This window comes from Tachypleus tridentatus, chromosome 10, assembly GCF_004210375.1.
Source record: "Tachypleus tridentatus isolate NWPU-2018 chromosome 10, ASM421037v1, whole genome shotgun sequence".
Classification (NCBI taxonomy): domain Eukaryota; kingdom Metazoa; phylum Arthropoda; class Merostomata; order Xiphosura; family Limulidae; genus Tachypleus; species Tachypleus tridentatus.
In genome coordinates, this window is record NC_134834.1 from 153,113,643 (window position 1) to 153,133,704 (window position 20,062).

General features: G+C 34.8%; 1 protein-coding gene across 1 annotated transcript in view; it reads right to left on the bottom strand.

Moving 5' to 3' along the window:
• LOC143230656 (fasciculation and elongation protein zeta-2-like) overlaps positions 1-356 on the bottom strand; it is a 60,385-nt gene extending 60,029 nt beyond the window's left edge. Inside the window, exon 1 of the mRNA XM_076464550.1 lies at positions 139-356. The gene's annotated coding sequence lies outside the window, so the exon portion shown is untranslated. The remainder of the gene's footprint in view (positions 1-138) is intronic.
• Between the last annotated feature and the right edge of the window lie 19,706 nt (positions 357-20,062).

The following is a 20,062-nucleotide window of genomic DNA, read 5'->3' on the forward strand; positions in this document are numbered from 1 at the left end:
ATGGTTTGTACTTAAGTATGAAATAAAACAACAACCATAAAAAGAAAATTTAATGTCTGGTAATAAATTATTATATTTAACATCGCAAAAACATAACTAAACATTTTTTATGTTGATTTTCTTAGAAGATGCACTTACTTGTATATGCAGTGAAAATCTTGTCTGTTGGTATCTGTATTCTTTTTTCTCTGAGGCTCTTTGATATCCACCATAGACGCGTTTGTTATTACCTGAGACTATGAGACACTGCGGAGCCTACTCCACGCGCTTATCCAACCAACATCCAAAGATTTTTCAAACTATGACTACTGCACTATTTAAAGGTGCAATGCGTCAGTCGCACACCCTTTTTCCTCAGATGACTAACACATGTCCTTCAGCACAAACGAGCAAGCTAATTCATTGATCGCAGCCGGAACGCGACAAGTACCAGGAGAGTGACGTCATTGTCAAGTATACACACAATCATAAACCGCTTGGGAAATGCATAGCTCCTTCGATCCTCATTATATTATACTGTTTATCAATTTTATTGTAAACAAAATATATCAGTGTTATTTAAAGTGAAACACATTAGCTGAGAAATCGATGTGCCCTGGAAAATAATGAGATTTCATACTAAATCCCTCCACTTTTGCGATTGATTTTTTTCAAATTATGTTGAACTTTAATATTTATAACAAAATAGTTAGTTTGTTTTGAATTTCGCGCAAAGGTACGCAAGGGTTATCTGCGCTTGCCGTCCTTAAGTTAGTAGTGTAAGACTAGAGGGAAGGTAGCTAGTCATCACCACCCACCGCCAACTCTTGGGATTCTCTTTTACCAACGAATAGTGGGATTGACAATAACTTATAACACTCCCACGACTGAAAGGGCGAACATGTTTGGTGCGACGGGGATTCGAACCCACGACCCTCAGATTACGAGTCGAATGAGTTAACCCAATTGGCCATGCCGGTCCTGTTTGGTGTGATGGAGAACAAACGACTACGAGACTCTTCTCCGGAATTTTTAAATGGAAAAATATTGTGGTATAGAAAACTTACAATGTGTTTTCTTTGTTTAATCTCCAGACTGTGAAGTTTTTGTTTTGAAGCGTTGCGTAGTGTTCTCTGTGTATTTCTTAATTCTGCGATATTTTGTAACCAGTTCAGATTAAATTAACTCTATATTCACAAAGCATGTTTATTTGTTTGTTTATGACACTGATTTATTATAAATTAAAATAATTTATAGGAATACGCAAATATGAAATCCTACAAAAACTGTTCTATGTCCATCTCCTTCGAAATGCGAGAAAGAAGACGTTTAATTGTTCTAATAAATTTAGCCATTAAAATTTAGTGGTTTCATTTATCATTAGGCAAAATTAGGTTTGATTTGCCTTTAAAGCTAACAGTACTGCTGTTAAGATTTTTTTCAGCCTTTACAAGTTAGACAATAAATATTTTTGTTGTCAAACTTTTGAAGTACTTTTATTAGACACTTTTTTATTATATACATTGTTTATTCAAACGAGTAACAGCAAAAGTGAATAATTAAAACGTAATTTTGAAGAAAAAATAGCACGCAGTTTTACAGGAAACTTGGTCAGTGCAATAACATTTTGCACAGGAATTTTAGTAGGAATATTGGCTTGTTTAGAAGGAGCTTTATTAAGTACAGAAGTATATTGTTTTAAGGAGCCACAACGTAAAATATGATTTACTATAAAATATGGAATAGAATAAACTACTTGGTCTTCACTGTTTACTACTACTACTACTAACGATCCATTTGTAACTGCAGGACCTTCCCGGGTTACTTTAGTTGATTACTTCAATAACAACGTCTTTAGTCCGTATGATAATTTTTGTCACAATATAATATCACCTCAGATTTGAACCCCAGAGCTCTCCAACGCCAGAGAGGTGCTTTATCAAATGGAATAAAGGGCTGGACCTTTATTTCTTTTAAGTAAGGCACATTTTAACAACTCAACTTTTACACTGGTATAAAAGTAATTCATTACTGATAAGTGAATGGATTTAGCATCACTTTTACAAAATGATTCAAAAGAGCCCACCCAACAATAGAATACGTTATGTTATGTAATAAATTATAACAGAAGAGCTTTTAAAATTTTACAATAGTGCCTACAATTAATAATAAACAGTCTTAAACAAAGCAATAGGTAAACTATGACCACTTTGCTAGTGGTATTTTTGCCCCTCAACCCAAGAACACCCAACGATGTTTCGTCTGCTTTGTGGAATTGACAAGCAACGAAGCAGCAGTGTTACGTGTGAAGCTTCATGTACCATTTCTGTCAATCGTAGTTGTTACGATTTAGGAAAGTTAATGTTGTATATTAATTTTTCTACTGCTGTAAATAACTAAAATATATGTTTTATTTTTCATATTTAATAGTATAAATTACTGTATATTAGAGAAACACACACGAAAATCTTATTTTATTCTTACCAAATGCCCACAGGAAAACAGCATACCCTATGTGAACACATGACCACTAGCTCTACCCATCTGAATCCACCATAGTATTTCAGGTGTCCTTGTCAAAGAATGCCTGCCAAATAGCCAGATTTGAAAGGGGAGAGGTATAAATGGAACAAACCAAATGTAACCAGTTTTAAAAAAACAAAACGATACGTTAAGAAAAGCTACCATAGAATTTGGGGAAAGTCATATTTAGTTTTAAACTTCTATGGCATGATGAATGCTAAGACTGTCGCAGTATGTAAGGTCAGGATAAATAAAGCTATTTTTATCCTTTAGCGACTGTTTCAATTATAGAATGTATACAAAGTCAACTGTGGTAAACGACTGACTCATTATAACTTTTGACGGATTTGAATAAATTGACAAGTGTGACAAATTAAACGCTTAGTTTTGTGTTGGAATACATACATCTAAAATGAATAAAATCACTTATGTTCTGTATTCACCATGTTCACTATGCAATTTACACCGATACACAATTTATAATAAGCCAACGACCACAGAAAGGAAAACAGTTGATTCAGCCCAACGTTTATCAGAGTTGAATGATAACTTTGAAAGGTAGAAAGATTAAGTAGGGGTTAAATTATGTAGCAGGGATAACTACAATTATGTGTAATCTGTAGCTATTGTGATAATTTATAAAATTAATTTTCAAAATACAGTAATTCAAGATTGTGTAAAAGTAACGAAATTGGCAGTGCTATACAGTTTAGTCAAACAAATAGTACTAACAACATAATTGGAAAAATGCCTTATGCATGCAACGTGCTTTAATACACTCTAGCGTACGTGACTGACCTTTAGCTCAACGACCAGCCTAGAATGATGAGGAGAAGAGGGATGTTTGAAGAGAACCAACTGAAGTGCCCAGTTCTTAATAGCCGAAAGATAATTTAGCATATACGTTGAGGAAAGTCAGGGATAACAGATATAGTTTTAAATCTCTATGATGTGATAAATTCTTAGACTTGTGTTAGGATAAAGAAATTTGTTTAGGTGATTGCGAAGAATATCGTAACTATTAGCCTTTCTATAACTATATCCCTATAATGTTAAACATTTTGTGATATTTTCAAACTTTAGTTGTTTGTAACAGTCCAGCCTTGAACACTATATATCTGTACCTAAGATTATAACATTTTTCCATACCACATTGATCCTGTATTATCTCTTTCTTCATACGGTATGCTGTACTGGAAATTAATGAAATTTAACTTTCACATGATGCTAATCATACTTTCAAATTTCAAAATTCCAGGTGTGATGTAGTCAATAAGGGGGTGTTTACTACTGCTCTCGACTGTCGTACTACAAATCACCGTTTGCTCTATCTTAATTTTTAACTACATTATTTCACTAAATAGTTTGCTTCAAGACTATATGTTCACAACATATTGCTCTGAGCACAACTAATTTTATTCTACACCATGAGCCAGGTTAAGAAGAAGAAACTCATACCAACCACAATCTCTCAAGGAAAGTCGTTAACTGCGGAAGAACTACATTTTCTGGTAAAAGCCCAAGATAACCTACTCTCCAACAAGGACTCTCCCATTGAAAACGATGCAAACTCAACCAATACCAGCTTTTCCACTATTATTGGGAGTTCCAAGCCCTCTCTCGATCGTATCATAAACAAGCAACCTCATGAAAGAATATCTACAACTGATCCGACGCTAGTCACAACTACTATTAACAAAAACCAATCTAACTACGACAACTACCCGAAACAAGCATCAGACACTGCAGATGAAACTTTATCAGCAACCCTTCACCAACCATAAGTTCACACACAGCTACGCAGACTGTTCTCAGACACTAAATTCACGAACGACTTCCCCCGAGAGGGGGGGAAGGAATCGTAATTAAATGTTCACAATCAAAAGACTACTATCACCTCCTTAAACCTTGCCTGTCGGTTTGGATTTCTGTACGTGGCGAGGAGATTCCAGGGAAAGTTCTGTTTTGTTTTTTCAGTTTACCTCCTCTGGGATCTAAACATCCACCCCGTGCGTGGTAACTCGTGAAGGGGAGGAAAGGATCCTGGTGGTTGAGGGGTCTAACCATAACACACCACTTTGGACTTGAATTCCTGTAGACGAACGGCCTTGGGATGGTCTTCCTAGGATCATTCAGCTGGTCCAGTTGGGCTATGGTCAACCAAGTATCAGTGTTGGATGTTCTCAACAGGTGTTGTGGACATTGTATCCAATGTTAGTGTTTGAGTGTAGTGCTCACGAAACCATGGCATTGCTGCAGTGTCCTTGTTTAGCATTGTAGTGCATCCCCTCATAGTGGTCCATGGTGGATGGGGTCAGTGGGTGCCAAAACGTTGTTTCTTTATATTGGATCCTCCAAATAAAAATTTAAATAAACTAGTGAAAAAACAATCCATAAGTAAACGATCACGTCTTGAAGATTCTGAGCAGCAAACTTCAACACTTGTACCTCATTTTCTCATATAACATTATCTTTCAGGCAAACCTTTAGGGCAAATGTCTCCCCTTTTAATTCAGAAGGGACTAGAGGGACTTGCTGGCTCTCCAAAGTCACTCAAAAAGCTTTGCTCTGGTGAAATATTGATGGAAACATCTACATCTAAACACAGTGAACTCCTCTTACATTCAAAGGGATACACCTATTGAGGTAACACCTCATGCTACTTTGAATTCGTCAAGAGGAGTTATTGTTGTGATGGATTTCAATAACATCCCCGAGTCAGAGATTCTCGCTGGTTTCTCCACCCATGGGGATTTTGCAGTGAGGCGTATCTCCACTCAGTTAGAATTATGATGCCAACCAATGTCCTCATTTTAACATTTACATCCCTGCATCCACCTGCCACCATCAAAGGCAGATTATCTTAATTGCAAGGTACAACCATCCATACATTCCAAACTCTCTCAGATGTTTTCAGTGTCAGCAGTTTAATCACTCGATAACATCATGCCACGGTTCCTTGACGTGTGCTAATTGCAGTTGCAGGAACACGATGCCTATGATTGTGAAACAGATCCTCATTGCATCAATTGCTATGGCTCTCACCAATCTGACTTTAATTCTTGCCCTAAGTGGTTGGAAGAAAAAGAAGTGCAACATTTGAAGACGATTCAAAACATTCCTGAGGCTCGAAAGTTTCTGTCCACCACTTCATCTCTTACGTGCTGCTGCACTTTGTTCCACTACTGCAGTGGGTGTGCAGATGGATCTTTCTGTGCCTCCAAAATAATCGTTCTCAAACCATATGAAAATTCTTTTGACCTTTATGGTTAAAAACGTTGATGAATCAACATCAACACCCATGTCTGTCCCTAACATTCATTCCAGGCAAGCCCCGAGATCCACTTCCTTTAGTTCTTGGAACGGGCATTTCTTCGGGTACATTTTCTTTTCCCACCCCAAGATGCAAAACTATCATTCGTTCACGTTCTCAGTCGCTGGAATCCTCTTCCAATGACAAAGACGTACCCAATCGATCCAGAACAGGATCCATGGAGGCAGACAGATTTCCATCGATTAAAGAAAATAAAAAAGATGTGGTAGAAAACAGGAGGGTTCTCCACCCAATTCGCTAACACATAAATAAAAGTGGCCACCTTGACACAATGGAATTGTCGAGGTTTATGTTCTAATCTGGATGACATAAAAGCACTGATTGCTTCCTACCATCCTGTATGTCTTTTCTTACATGTAACATTTCAGAAACCTGCCGATACAGCCACCTTTTAGCAGTTTTCTTTGTACAGAAATGACAGGCTGTGTGATGATGAACGAGTGCATGAAGGGGTAACACTGTTGGTTGATCAGCATGTGCCCACCCTGTCTTTGCCACTTGACACACCCTTGGAGACTGTAGCCATCCGTGTTTTCTTGGGTCATACCATCACTACTTGTTCTCTCTACCTGTCCACTGGAGAGACCTATGATCAATCAGACCTTGATGTTCTCATTGAACAGCTGCCGTATCCACTTTTAATCCTGGTGGACTTTAATGAACATCATCCCCTCTGGGGAAGTGCTGATGTTGATAGGAGGGGTGGCTCCATATAGCATATGCTCTCTGATCACAACCTTTCTCTTTTCAATATTTGTTATTCCACTTATTGTTATGCACCTTGTCAGTCCTTTACTGCTATTGTAAATATTGTAAAATGACCATTTGTTTCAATTAATTTGCTCAGGGTGTATAAATTAAAGCTTCACATGATTGTATTAAGGTCGTTTATTTGCAGTTACGCGTTTCATACTTCATTGATCACACTGCATTATAAAACACGTAACTGCAAATAAGTGACCTTAATACCGTTATGTGAAGCTTTAATTGCTGCATAAAGTTCGTGATTAGTTGATTTTTACTTTATATATATACAGCATCTCTAAGGAGAGAGGTGTAACGGATTCACTGTTATACACTTAATTTAATATCTACATTTATTTCAGTTTGATGCGCGTAACGTATAATGTTAAATGTGTATTACGCAAGTCCCGCCTGTTCTCTAAATTTGTTATAGATTCTCAAGAGTAGGAATCAATAATACATGCTTTACGGAAACATTAGCATATCTTTAAATATTTGTAAACTTTCAAGAATGTCACCTTACAGTTTATAAACTGACGTGTCAAGAAACAGTAATAAAATAGTGTTTAGTCGTTGCCATAATTCTCGGAAACTATAACTGTGGTTAACACTTATTAGTGGGTTTGGCTTGTTTTGAATTTCGCACAAAGCTATACGAGAGCTATCTGTGCTAGCCGTCTCTAATTTAGCAGTGTAAGGCTAGAGAAAAGGGAGCTAGTCATTACCACCCATCGCCAAATCTTGGCCTACTCTTTTACCAACGAATAATGGGATTGATCATCACATTATAACGCCCCCACGGCTGAAAGAGCGAGCATGTTTGGTGTGACGGGATTTGAACCCTCAACCCTAAGATTACCAGTCGAGTGTCTTAACCACCTGGCCATGTCGGGCTTTATTAATGGGAAAAAATACAGTTATTAGACTAAGAACATTTTTAGAATTCGAACATTACAAACCGTTTAATTTCTGTGAATTAACTTCGGACTTTATCTTTCTACGAGGACATTAAATATTGTTATCGGTGAAAAACCTGCGTGTGATTCAAGCTAGCTAGCCGTCAAGAGAAGTGTACCTTTGTATCAACGTAGAGATAATTCGCTCTTCGTGAACATCGAGAAAAAATTCAGTTCCAGACCAGATAAAAACTCAGCTTGTAAGTTTGTAAAATTATTGTATATGAACGATTATTTGTGATAACCATTTGTAATAACCATTATTTTAAATTGTTTTGTTGTTTGTATATTAAAATATATTTGTGTTAAGAAAGAAAAATTGTGTGTATCAATCTTAATGGCAAATATCTTAAATTTAACACATATCGAGATTTAATTAAATTGTAAACTAGAATTAAAATTTCCGTCCGTTTGAAATTATAGTACGATATGCCCAAGATAAATTATAATCAGTAACACTATACACTGAAATCTTTTGAAGAAATAAAATACAAAAATAAAACACTATTTAACCTCTTACAACCTTTACAAACGCAGTGATAAACTATTATGTAAAAGCTTGACATCAAGCTTTCTAGATATTCTTAAAAGATAATTTCCTTTGATGAGGAAAAATTAATGTAAAAACTCACACCTTACAATGCCCTATACTTATTTGACGAGAATCTTATAGTTTGTTCTATTCATGACCACAATGACTTTTTCAGGTACACAAAAGTCCTGTCAATCACTAATCCATCACAAAACACTGGAGATTTTGGCTCTATTATCGCCCTGTCGCAAAATGTAAATTTATATTTGATACTTCATGGTATGAGAAATTCACTTCTCGAGTATATAATAACTACTTTCTTTGTTATCACAGAAAATCCAAATTCTGGATTAGTAATTGCCACGTAGTGCAGAGGGACTTTCTGGTCACAGACTATGAAGCTTTTAGGAATTAGTTTAATTTTGCATCTATATATTTTTATAAAGTCGTTTCCCACTATGCAATTTTTTAAACATCATTTATTACACTTCATGAGACATAAACAATTTCCCAAGAGTAATAATAACTGTTTATTTTTTCTTGCTGGAACATTTTGTACACTTTCTTCTTGCACCACACCCTTGTCTTTTCATCACATCTGTAGGTAGGCATCTTCCACTTTTTTTGCCAAATCAAGTCGAGCTACTGTAGTCATAGAATCTCTGTTGATCAGCAAAGCTTCCCATAAATAAACCAACGGACAGGCATTTTTTACACATTTAACTTCTTATTTCATTGATAGCATGTAGATCATTCTTAGCTAAGCATTGCTCTATAAATGTAGTTAATCTCTGTACCTGATAACTGATTAATCCTTCATTGTTGCTTTAGTACTTGGGCTCAAAAACTCATGTATGGGGTATTGCCTTCTTAATGTCTTCACAGTTGTTGATTTCTCATAATTTTGGCTAGCATTGAAATTACAATATTAAAATGTCGCTTATAAAAAAATATGGTTTAGGTTAATCATATGTACTTAAGGAAAAAGAATTACGATAAATGTTTTGTCGTTCATTAAAATTTCTTTTAATTTTCTTCATTTCATTCAGTATACAGCAGTCTATAAGTTTGTAGTACACTGAAAGTTTGAATATAGCAGTATCATACCACTTACACTTTAATTATTAGTATATAATATTTCCAGGAAATTATTTTAGATTCGCATGTACATTTTAGATGAAGTTGTCATCTATTACATTAACAAGGTGTACAAAAGATGTAAACAAACAATATTCTTCTTTAGATAAATGTTATGCTACAGTGGCCATTCCATGTAAATATATATATATATATATATATTTATTAGGAGTTGGAATTCTCTCTATTGAATATGATAATTTGAAATCATCTTTGGTATACACCCTTGTGAAAATTAATTGAAACAAGACAGAAAATAACGATTTTTTCAATTTTTTGCGTTTTATTTCTGACAATCCACAAATTACTAACAAATTAACACATGATATGACCTCCATTATTTTCAGAGTATCATTAATCCGCTTTGGCATCGAGTCCACGAGTTGACTGCAATTTTTACTCACTTTTGGATCGTGAAACCACACCTCAATCAGCTTATCTTTCGCAGTACAATCTTTTCCCCGCAGTCTTTCTTTATAAATCGCCCAAAGATTTTCAATAGGATTTAAGTCCGGAGAGTTTCCAGGCCCGTCCAGCACCTTTATTTGCATTGCAGTCATAAACTTCTTCACAAGTTTCGATGTGTGGCACTGAGCCAGATCTTGCTGAAAAATGCCAGATCCATCTGGAAATCTCTTTTTCAATTTTGGAATGACTCTTCTCTGCAAAACTTCGATGTACTGTGGTCCTCGCATCACACCTCCTACGATATGTAAGCCTCCGACACCATATAAGTTGAAAAAGCCCCAAAACATCTTCAAGGGATGTTTTACGAACTGTTTGATGTGAGATTCTCGAAGTTTCTTACCTGGAGATCTGCGAACATGCAGACTTCTTTGACCCTGTACGAAGAAATGAGTCTCGTCACTGAATAATACCTTCCTCCATTGTTCTTGCGTCCAGTTCTTGAATTTCGGACCCCATTGATACCATTTTTTCTTCATTGAGTTGGTAAGAAGTTGTTTTTTGACTGGTCTCCTTGCCCTTCTAACGCAATTTCGAATAGCGTAATATTCCTCAAACTTTCGTCATATATCCCAAAAATATATCGACCATACTGCAAAACACAGCTAATGGCGCCGTCTGTGTGAAAAAATGACTATTAAAAGAAATCAGCGGGTTTCAATTAATTTGCACAAGGGTGTAGAAAGCTAAGGATTGTTGAATATTGTACTAGGACCTCTTGTTTAACTTGAATGTGTGTAATTATATTATCTTTGCTTTAAACTTCTGTGTAGCGTGCATTATTCTTGCTTTTGCGTAGTTACAGTTTTACTCAGAGAGAAAACCTGACCTATAAGTAGACTTTCATTTACATAGTTACAAATAAAGCATTTGTTTTATTTGTAACATAGGTACACTTGTTTTTACTGTCCTTACAACATGACCAATAGGTTTATTTTTCGTGTATCTTAAAAACTCAGTTGAGTTTGCGTATTTAGATAATTGGGCGATCATCCCTGCTGGATGAGTGCTAGATCTTTAGCTTTTCGTTCCTCACGTTGAATGTCCATAATGCCAGTCACGATGAAATCCAAGTAAGACAAACTTCAAAAACTAGGTTTCGTGCTCGTAACCTTTAGTTTACACGCACCGTCAATATTTGGGCTACTCTTCTCTAATCGAATAGTACACCTACGGCCTAAGTGTAAAACGCGATTTTGCGGAAACGAGACGCATATCATGAGCCGTGGGATTCACGGTATATAGGCATAAACGTTATATTGTAAGACACTAAGATCCATAGGAGAAAAACTTAACTATAGAATATTTTCTGTTTAGGATTTCTGATTTTGAACTCCATTGCCACAGAGATACATATTCACGAAATGGACAAAAACATGTTTATTTTATTTATCTTTATAAAATATGTGAGAAAGCTATGTGGTAGAAATCAGTGATGACGAAAAAACCAACCAATTTATAGAGAAAAATATATACCAAAAAACGACTGGTTTGGGTTGAGAAAATTATATGTAAAGGACCGAACAACGTTTCGACCTTCTTTGGCCATCGTCAGCTACTTGAATCATCATATCAACCATCCAAAAAATAAAATTCTCCTTCTTAGTTTTAACTAACTTAAAATAAGATATGTATGTAGATATATATATATATATATTCAACAGTCACAACTCTAAACCAAATATAATTTTGCAAAAAAAAGAGACTCCAGCTAAACTTCCAAAGCTTAAACTAATTATATCTATACTCATTCAACTTTGTATTTCCAACATTATACAACTGCTAAAATACAAAAGCTCATATAAAAATCATCTAGAAACCTAACATTTTTGAACATCAGAATGAAATTTCTCTAAATAGTCTTTGCTGCAGTACTTCAAGTAAGTATTGGCTTGACTGCTACATATTTAAAATAAATTTATTTTTTGAATTAAAAATTCCTAAAAGCAGAACCCTATGCTTTTCCTTACAGTTAAAAATTTCATCAGCAATAGATTCTTGTATCAAAATGTATCTTATTTTTCACAAAACTAATGAGGCTATAACAAATTTCCATAACCAAGTTCAATAATTTTATGCTACTCAATGTAAAAACTAGGCTTTAATGTTATGCTTTAAGAAATGTCAAGGTTCTGATAGATGATTGAAAACACATTCAGAAAATGTAGGGTTTTCACAGTAAATTTAAACATATTAGTGCACAAAACTCTATCCAAATCATTAACAAACAAACAAATGTCCTCAATAATAAATACCAGCAGGACTCATTAGTCATATTAACTCACTTGGAAAATTTCACATTGATCATTGTGGCTATTTATTGAATAGTGACTGACGTAATACAGTCACTTTTCTCTTTTCTTTCACTTGTAAGTTCTTAGAAATGCTATCATTTCTACACTTGAAGACTCCTGAGCAGAAAATGATAAAATCTGTGCCATCACTTATCATGTCACACAGTGGTGCAGTGTTTCCTACGTCTTAGACTGGATTCTTTTTATCACCAAATTGATGAGGTATTAATGGGATCGAAATGAGCTCTGAGCTTAGCTAATGTTTTCCTGTGTTGTCATGAAAAATTGTAGTTACAATTGATCATTTCAAATCAGTTCTTTATAGAAAATGTAATTAATTAGTGAGAAATGTTGGATTTGCTTAAAGCAGATATCACTACTCACATGACTAGTCATTATCATTCACGATAGAGGAGGCTATAATTTCAAAATATCACACATCCTACCAATAAAGGACACTGTTGTTGTGTACATGGTTGAACAACATGATGGATTAGAACAATATATTCTGTAAGCAGAGCTGGTATTATCTCTGGGAAGCAATAAAGAAACAAAGACAGCTGGAACAAAAATGAACTACCAGTTTTCTGGACCATATATTATGCTATGCGAAAACTGCATAAAATAAGAATAAACAAAAACACTGCATAATACATTGTTCATCTGCACTCGTCTAGACATTCAACAGTTTGTTAATCAGAAGATTGATACTTTAGAAAAATGTATTTGTGAGTTATTTGAGCAGAAAGCTACACAATAGATATCTGCACTCTGTTCCTTACTAGGAGAAATTCTGAGATTCTAGCTTGGCTTGGTTTATTTTGAAGTTCGCGAAAAGTTACACAGGGGTTATCTGCACTAGCCATCCATAATTTAGCAGTGTAAGATTAGAGAGAAGGCAGCCAGTTATCACCACCTATCTCCAACTCTTTCGGTACTCTTTTACCAACGAATAGTGGGATTGACTGCACATTATAACGCTCTCACGGCTGAAATGGCGAGCATATTTAGTGTGACACGGATTTGAACCCACGACCCTCGGATTACGAGTCTCCAAATTCCAGTATTATGTTTCCATAAACCAATTGCTGGCCGAAGAGTGAACATTTAGAGAAAATAGAAAACGTTATTGTTCTCTTAAAGCAGTCATAGATGGTAAAGTATAAGCCTACAGTGGCTTTTGCATAAGCACATATTCTGAGGTTTCCATTCGGCAAATAACTGCCTCGCCGCTGGTTCTGCTTTTGCAGGTCATGAGATATAGTCCTTGTAATATATTTTTATCTCAATAAAAATGGTAGTTAATGACTCCATAGCTATCTTATTTTCTCTTATAAAGTACATTTTGCCCCAAAACTATTTCATAACTTAAACTGTCAGTAAAATGTCTCGACACTGTGTCCATTTATGTTTTTGATTGAATTGATTTTGTACAGAGATCAATTATAAATCTTTTTCAGGAAGAGGGAAGTAACATTCCATAATTAAATATAATGCAGCAGGAAAGAGCCCAAAATGTACTGATTTCACAATATCAAATGTTGCCGATGAATAATATAGCTCGGCGGCAAGTAGTGAATTAAATGATAAGTTTTAGCTATATATTTATTTTTAGTAAGTTAAGCAACTTTTCTATTGAATAATTTAAAGCCATGAGTTAGTAACATCAATACTACATATTTTTCATATTGTTTATAATATAGGTTCACCATGATGAAGAAAAGACAATTAAAAACGCCACATATTTAACATAAATCTAACACTATCAAAAGCGTTGTTTTGTCTCTTTGATTTATTTTCATCCAGGGTTACTGATGAGGGGTGGAATTTCCCAAAACTTGTATAACTCAGTAGAAGCTGATTAACTAAATGATAGATTGGAATTCATATTTGTTTTAAGTGTCTCATATAGTTTGTCCACTGAATAGAAGAATACAGTAGTAGTATTAATGCCATCTAATACTTAAATTGCACATGAACATGTATAAAATGTATACAGTTTCTGTTTGGATGTGGTTGCAAGAGAGGGAGACGTTTGCAATGTATGTTTCTCAAACAGACTGTACTACCAAGGCACTCACATTTCATCAAATTTGAGCCCAGCCAAAAGCTCAACAACCACTCACATGTCTAGGTGCTGTAGTGCAACCACACTGGTATCCAATGAATTGGCAGGACTATTACAGTTTTCTTATGGCTTATTTGTCACAGCCTACATGAAGTACATTTTCACCTGGACACCATCCTAAAACGCTTTCAAGACAAAGTGCCAGACCTGCTCACCATCATTTGTCAAACTACCCATCGACCAAAAAAGCTACACACACTACCTCTACAATAGTTCAGAGTCGATCTACCAGCAATTCCATCTATCACTATATACTTGACAGTGTTTTGGTTCTAGTTACGAAAGCAGCATTATTACTAAATGGCAACCAAATTGGACTATCGGCCTGGGCCGTGTACAAACGTAGAGAAAACTGACTGCACCTGAACTCAACATTACATTCCCAGTTGTAAGAAGAAGCTCATCAACTGCAGAAAGAATTAGCCCATACCAGGTAAGCCTCGGCCTGTGCCCAAGAAATGACCAGGGACAACATGGTAACGAGTAGGCAATATACCACACTTCTAGAAGATCTGCTATTGAGGTTAAGGTAAGGGCTATAGAAGGAAGATCCCATTGCTGCTGTTGATTTAGGTGTATATTTTGTACGTATGTATTTTATTTTCTAAAATTATGAATTGTACATATCATATATTATATATGTGTGTGTGTGCAATTCTCGTTCATTTCAATATTTGTAAAGCTATATACATTTAAATAATTCTGATGCACTGTATTTTGCATTTTAATCTGATTTATGTTGAATTGTTTATTTCTCATTTTAATTATTTGTCTTGTGTTACTATAAATGACGTGATGTTTTATAAAAGGGTTTTATTTAACTTCATTGTGTATTTTATGTTACTAAAGCGTCTTGCTTATTTTTATTATTGAAAGGGTTATGCCAAGTTTAAACAACATGTGGTTAACTGTGGATGTGCTTGAATGATCTGATTTTGTATTTTAATATAAGTCTCAAATGACTTAATTGATATGTATATATAATTTTGTAGTTCAAGACTTCATTATGTGCCAATAAATTATTGTGATTTGATTTTGTTTTGTTTGCGTAGAACAAAGTGTGGTTTATTATAATGTATAATTATTGTAATTCGAGATACCTTGTGATAATAATATTTGAAGTTTATTGACTGTCTTTGCTTTAAGGTATCTTAATTTTATCAGTTATATTTTTAAAGCTTCTTTTTGGCTTGTGTTATATGTTGTACAATTAAGTTTGTGATTTGTTAAAATAAATTTATTTTCTATTTGGTGTTTTACACCAGTAGAAATGTCAGTCCAGCATTTAAACAAGTGTATGTGTGGTGTTAAAAATAGTTAATTAATATGTATTTCATAATATGTTCAGTTTATTTATTTCGTTCTCACGAACTCAGTCAAAATAAGAGAACCACAAATTATCTCACATTAGTTTTTTTCGAACCTCTTGTTATTCAGTGGACCTATTCTATCCTCTCTCAGGATAATCAGTTTGACCTAAATTTATCGCACAAATTTAGATTAAAGATTAAAGAAAACAAAAGGTTACAGACCTTATCAATATAAGTGTGTAGTTGATGAAGAAAACACGATCAAAATAAGAACACATATGAAGAAAATGACAGTTTAGAAGAGATTGATTTATCTCGTGATGACGATGAAGAAATACTACAGACAAAATCGAAACTCCAGAATCAGAAAAAAAGACAATGTTGTATTAGGTGATGAAGTAATAACAGAAAAAAAATCCCATTTAGTCGTAGCAGTACCGAAGGTAGTGCCACAGTAAATGAGAATTATGCCCCAAATATCCCAGTGACATCAGAAGTTGGGATAATGACCCATGACTATAACATTACCTCACGTGGTTCTATATCAACTCAACCTAAAGTGACCCCTACAACTAAGAGGAAATGAGTGAAGTTCGATCCTCAAGTAGTTGTATACAAACCCCAAAATGACGTAAACAGGGTAAATACTGCATCTCGTAAAGAAAGTGTAATCGATGATTTCAATAACACAATAAACTAATTACGATGTTGTAATTAAATAGGATAAGTTATGTAGATGTATATAGTCAATGTTATGTTATATATATATATATATATAAATAAAACATGATAATCATGTGTATCATTAGTAGATGTATTTATAGTTTTACGAGGATTCTTATGTTACTGATGATATAAATCAGGAATGGACAAAATGTTAGTGTTGTTTTAGTGAATAACAAGGTAGGTATTTTTTGTCTAAAAAGGTAATTTTATATTAGCCAGAGATAAATGGATAATTGTTAAAGATACACTTTTTTCCACAATACGATCGGTTACACTATGTAATACAAATTTTGTTCCTTGAATAGTATGTGTTATTTCTCAATTGCTTATATTGTAAAAGTACAAAAAATGGCCATTATTCCCTTTAAACTTTGCTTTCGTGACCTGGATAATGAAATTTAGAAATTAACCTATTTTCTATGTATAAACGGGCAAATTTGTACATTTTCATTTACATAAGGTCTGAATAAAACATATGAATGAAGATTTACATGTATTTATACAAAAATTATAGAAAAATGTTTGGAAGTGAATAGTTTTTGAGATGGCTGCTTTCTCTCTGGCGGAGTGGGTACAGGGAGCTTAAGACAGTGTGGCACCGGAGCGGTGAATGATGTAAGGTCAGGATACATTATCGCAGATGCATTATTGCTAGCCCGCCTTTTGGAAGGGTCCACCATGCAGACGTAGTAATTGCTTGAGTGGTCAGTGGGTTCAAGCCAATTTTTGAAATAAGGAACTTCATGGCTCTCTTTTCCCTTCTGTACCATTCTGCAAAGAGCACAATAAAATTGTTATTATGAAGAATAAAGTTGTTTCATCCACTAGTTGTGTAAGAAGTTCATGCAAAATATTTTATATGTGATATTTTTTCTATACTATTCGAAATTTAAAAAAATAAATTAAAAGATACTTAAAATTTAAAGGTCTAAAATTTGTATTGTATAAAATCTTACTATTCAAGCAAGCAAAAATTGTCCGTCTTACCTTCTAGAGTTATTTTGCAGTGCTCGCAGGTAAAATGAGGTGCCCATGGTTTGTCTTGATACCCGACAGACATGCCGAAATATACCTTATAGGCTTCACACATTTCAGCAAATGCTGTCACAGAGTACTTTCTCGCTCTTTTATTGATATATTGGCCACAAACATAGCGAATGCACCTGGAGAATGCTTCCAGCTTCTTGATGTCAACTCTGATAAAATCTATGTGTTCACTTAGGCAACTAGAACTCTAGAATATTCTAAAAGACTCTTGAGAATTATCATAAGTGCTACAACTTTCTAGAAAATTCTTGTTAGTTCTACAACATTCCAGAAAGTTCTTGAAAATTCTTATAAGTTTGAAAAAATTCTCTATCAGTTACGCAGCGCTTAATCTACCTGGAATGTTCTGGAAAATGAGTAAATTTCAAAATTTTGTTACCCAGGTCACAAAAGCAAGGTTTGAAGAGAAAAACAAGTCTTTTTTCCCCATTTACTTTAGGTATAAGCAATTGGGAAATAACAATTTCTGCCTAGGAACAAGAAAAAGTAAAAATTTTGTTACACAGTGTTATTAGTACGCTTACAAGAAGAGTTAATAACGTTTGAGAAATCGTTTGACGTAAATACCTTAGTTTTGACGCAAAAGGTTCAAAAGCTATGCTTATATCATATGAAACTTTAGGGAACAACTATCTTATAAGAAGGACTAATTAAACATTATAAATCGTTAGTTATACAATACCATGACAAGATAGGTGTGTGAGTTATTATTGAAATTAAACAATATTAATGAAAACGAATCAATATCAGATCGAACTCTACAGAAACTAGACTTATTAAATACGGGTGGAAGAGTTTTGAAGTTTTTATTCAGAACTGCTACCACCGAAGACTTATGTGAATTAAACGAGAAGGTAGAACGATAGAAACAGGTATCAAAAGAAATGGCTAATTTGATAGGTGAACAGACAACTATAATGAATTCATTAAACCAGACTATTGAATTTCACGACCAATATGTGAAGAACTTGTCTTTGGCTTTAGTGAACATTAACATTGCATTAATACACCATAGTCAGACAAATTGAATTACACAAAGCACGAATTTAAATCTTCGTTTTTAACACCAGAATTCAGAATAACTAAAAACAGTTATTTCTTACTGTTGCAAGTAGCAGGACAGAGTCAGTTAAGTTCGTACAAGCATTTTATGTAGCTGCAGGTAGAAAATTGAGTTCATTCTTTCTGTCTCCAAATAAATTAGAAAGAATGTTTGATACAATTGAAAAAGTATTGAGTGAAGAGAACCATTGACACCTGGACTGGTGAACGAGTATTTGTTTGTTTGTTTGTTTGTTTGTTTGTTTGTTTTGGAATTTCGCACAAAACAACTCGAAAGCTATCTGTGCTAGCCGTCCCTAATTTAGCAGTGTAAGACTAGAGGGAAGGCAGCTAGTCATCACCACCCACCGCCAACTCTTGGGCTACTCTTTACCAACGAATAGTGGGATTGACCGTCACATTATAACGCCCTCACGGCTGGAAGGGAGAGCATGTTTGGCGCGACTCGGGCGCGAACCCGCGACCCTCAGATTACGAAGCGCACGCCTAACGCGCTAGGCCATGCCAGACCTAGAGCGACCTGTGTCAAGACATCCGTGAACATTATTCCAAGATCTACATAAAAGGAAAGAAGAAGGCGCGAATTTTGAATCAACGAATGGGCCTTCCACAAGTGAATCTGGATGGTTATGGTTGTCCTCCATACAGACAATTGGACTTTTCAAAAAGAATTCTCTGTGTATAACATTGGCACCTTCGTAAACATTGTGTCAAATGGAAGGCATGCGCCATTTATTTTGGATCATCCATCGCGAGTGACGCACCTTCTTATACTTCCAAACATAATTCTGAATAAGATTATTAATGAAAGTGTATTTAGAATATTTACATCTAACAATGTAAAATCATTATATTTGGCTAATATATGCTACATCACATGTATACTAAATTTATCGTACGATTATATAATACATACATATATATATACATTATAATGATTTAATTATATGTTATTAATTAGTATATTATTTATTATATACAATCAGTTTAGAATATTTTGCTAACGTGAGGATTGTTTAAGCAAATCAGTAAATAATGTTTATTGTAAACATTGATTAACAAAAAGAGTAAGAAATTAAAGAAAATTTAGATTTTTAAGGGTGGTATACACACGTGGAGAAATGGCATAAGAAGGATTGTTTGTGTTTGGAATTTCGCGCAAAGCTATACGAGGGCTATCTGCGTTAGCCGTTCCTAATTTAGCAATCTAAGACTAGAAGGAAGGCAGCTAGTCATTACTACCCACTGGCAACTTTTACCAACGAATAGTGGGGCTGACCGTCACTCTTAAACTCCCTCACGGCTGAAATGGCGAAAATGTTTGGTGTGATAGGGATTTGAACCTGCGCCTCTCAGATTGAGAGTCGAGCGCCTTAACCACCTGGACACTCTGGGTGTGCATAAGAAAGATGCCTGTATTGCGAATTTAAGTTAAGCAATGGACAAAGCATAGTTAGCTGGTAGTTAGTGTTGAGAATTATGAATTAAAGAGTGATAATAATAGAACCAACGCTCAGTAACCCAATAAGAACGCTGACAAAAAAACGCTAGTCACGAGTTTAATAGTGATACGTTACTGATGATAGCATCTAAAATTGGCACTTTGATGTAAAATTCATCTCTATAGATTGGAGCAATGGTACAAGTGAGAAAGCAGTCTGCTCACTCACCATTATGGAAACCAGTTACTTGGGAGTTTTGGATAATGTTTTGAGAAAGCCCGATGAGTTTCAGAAATTAACAAATTCTGGAGTCGTTCTGCCTCCAGGTCGAAATTCTAGTTCAAGAATGATGAAGATTTTAAATTTCCAATGAAACATCTCAA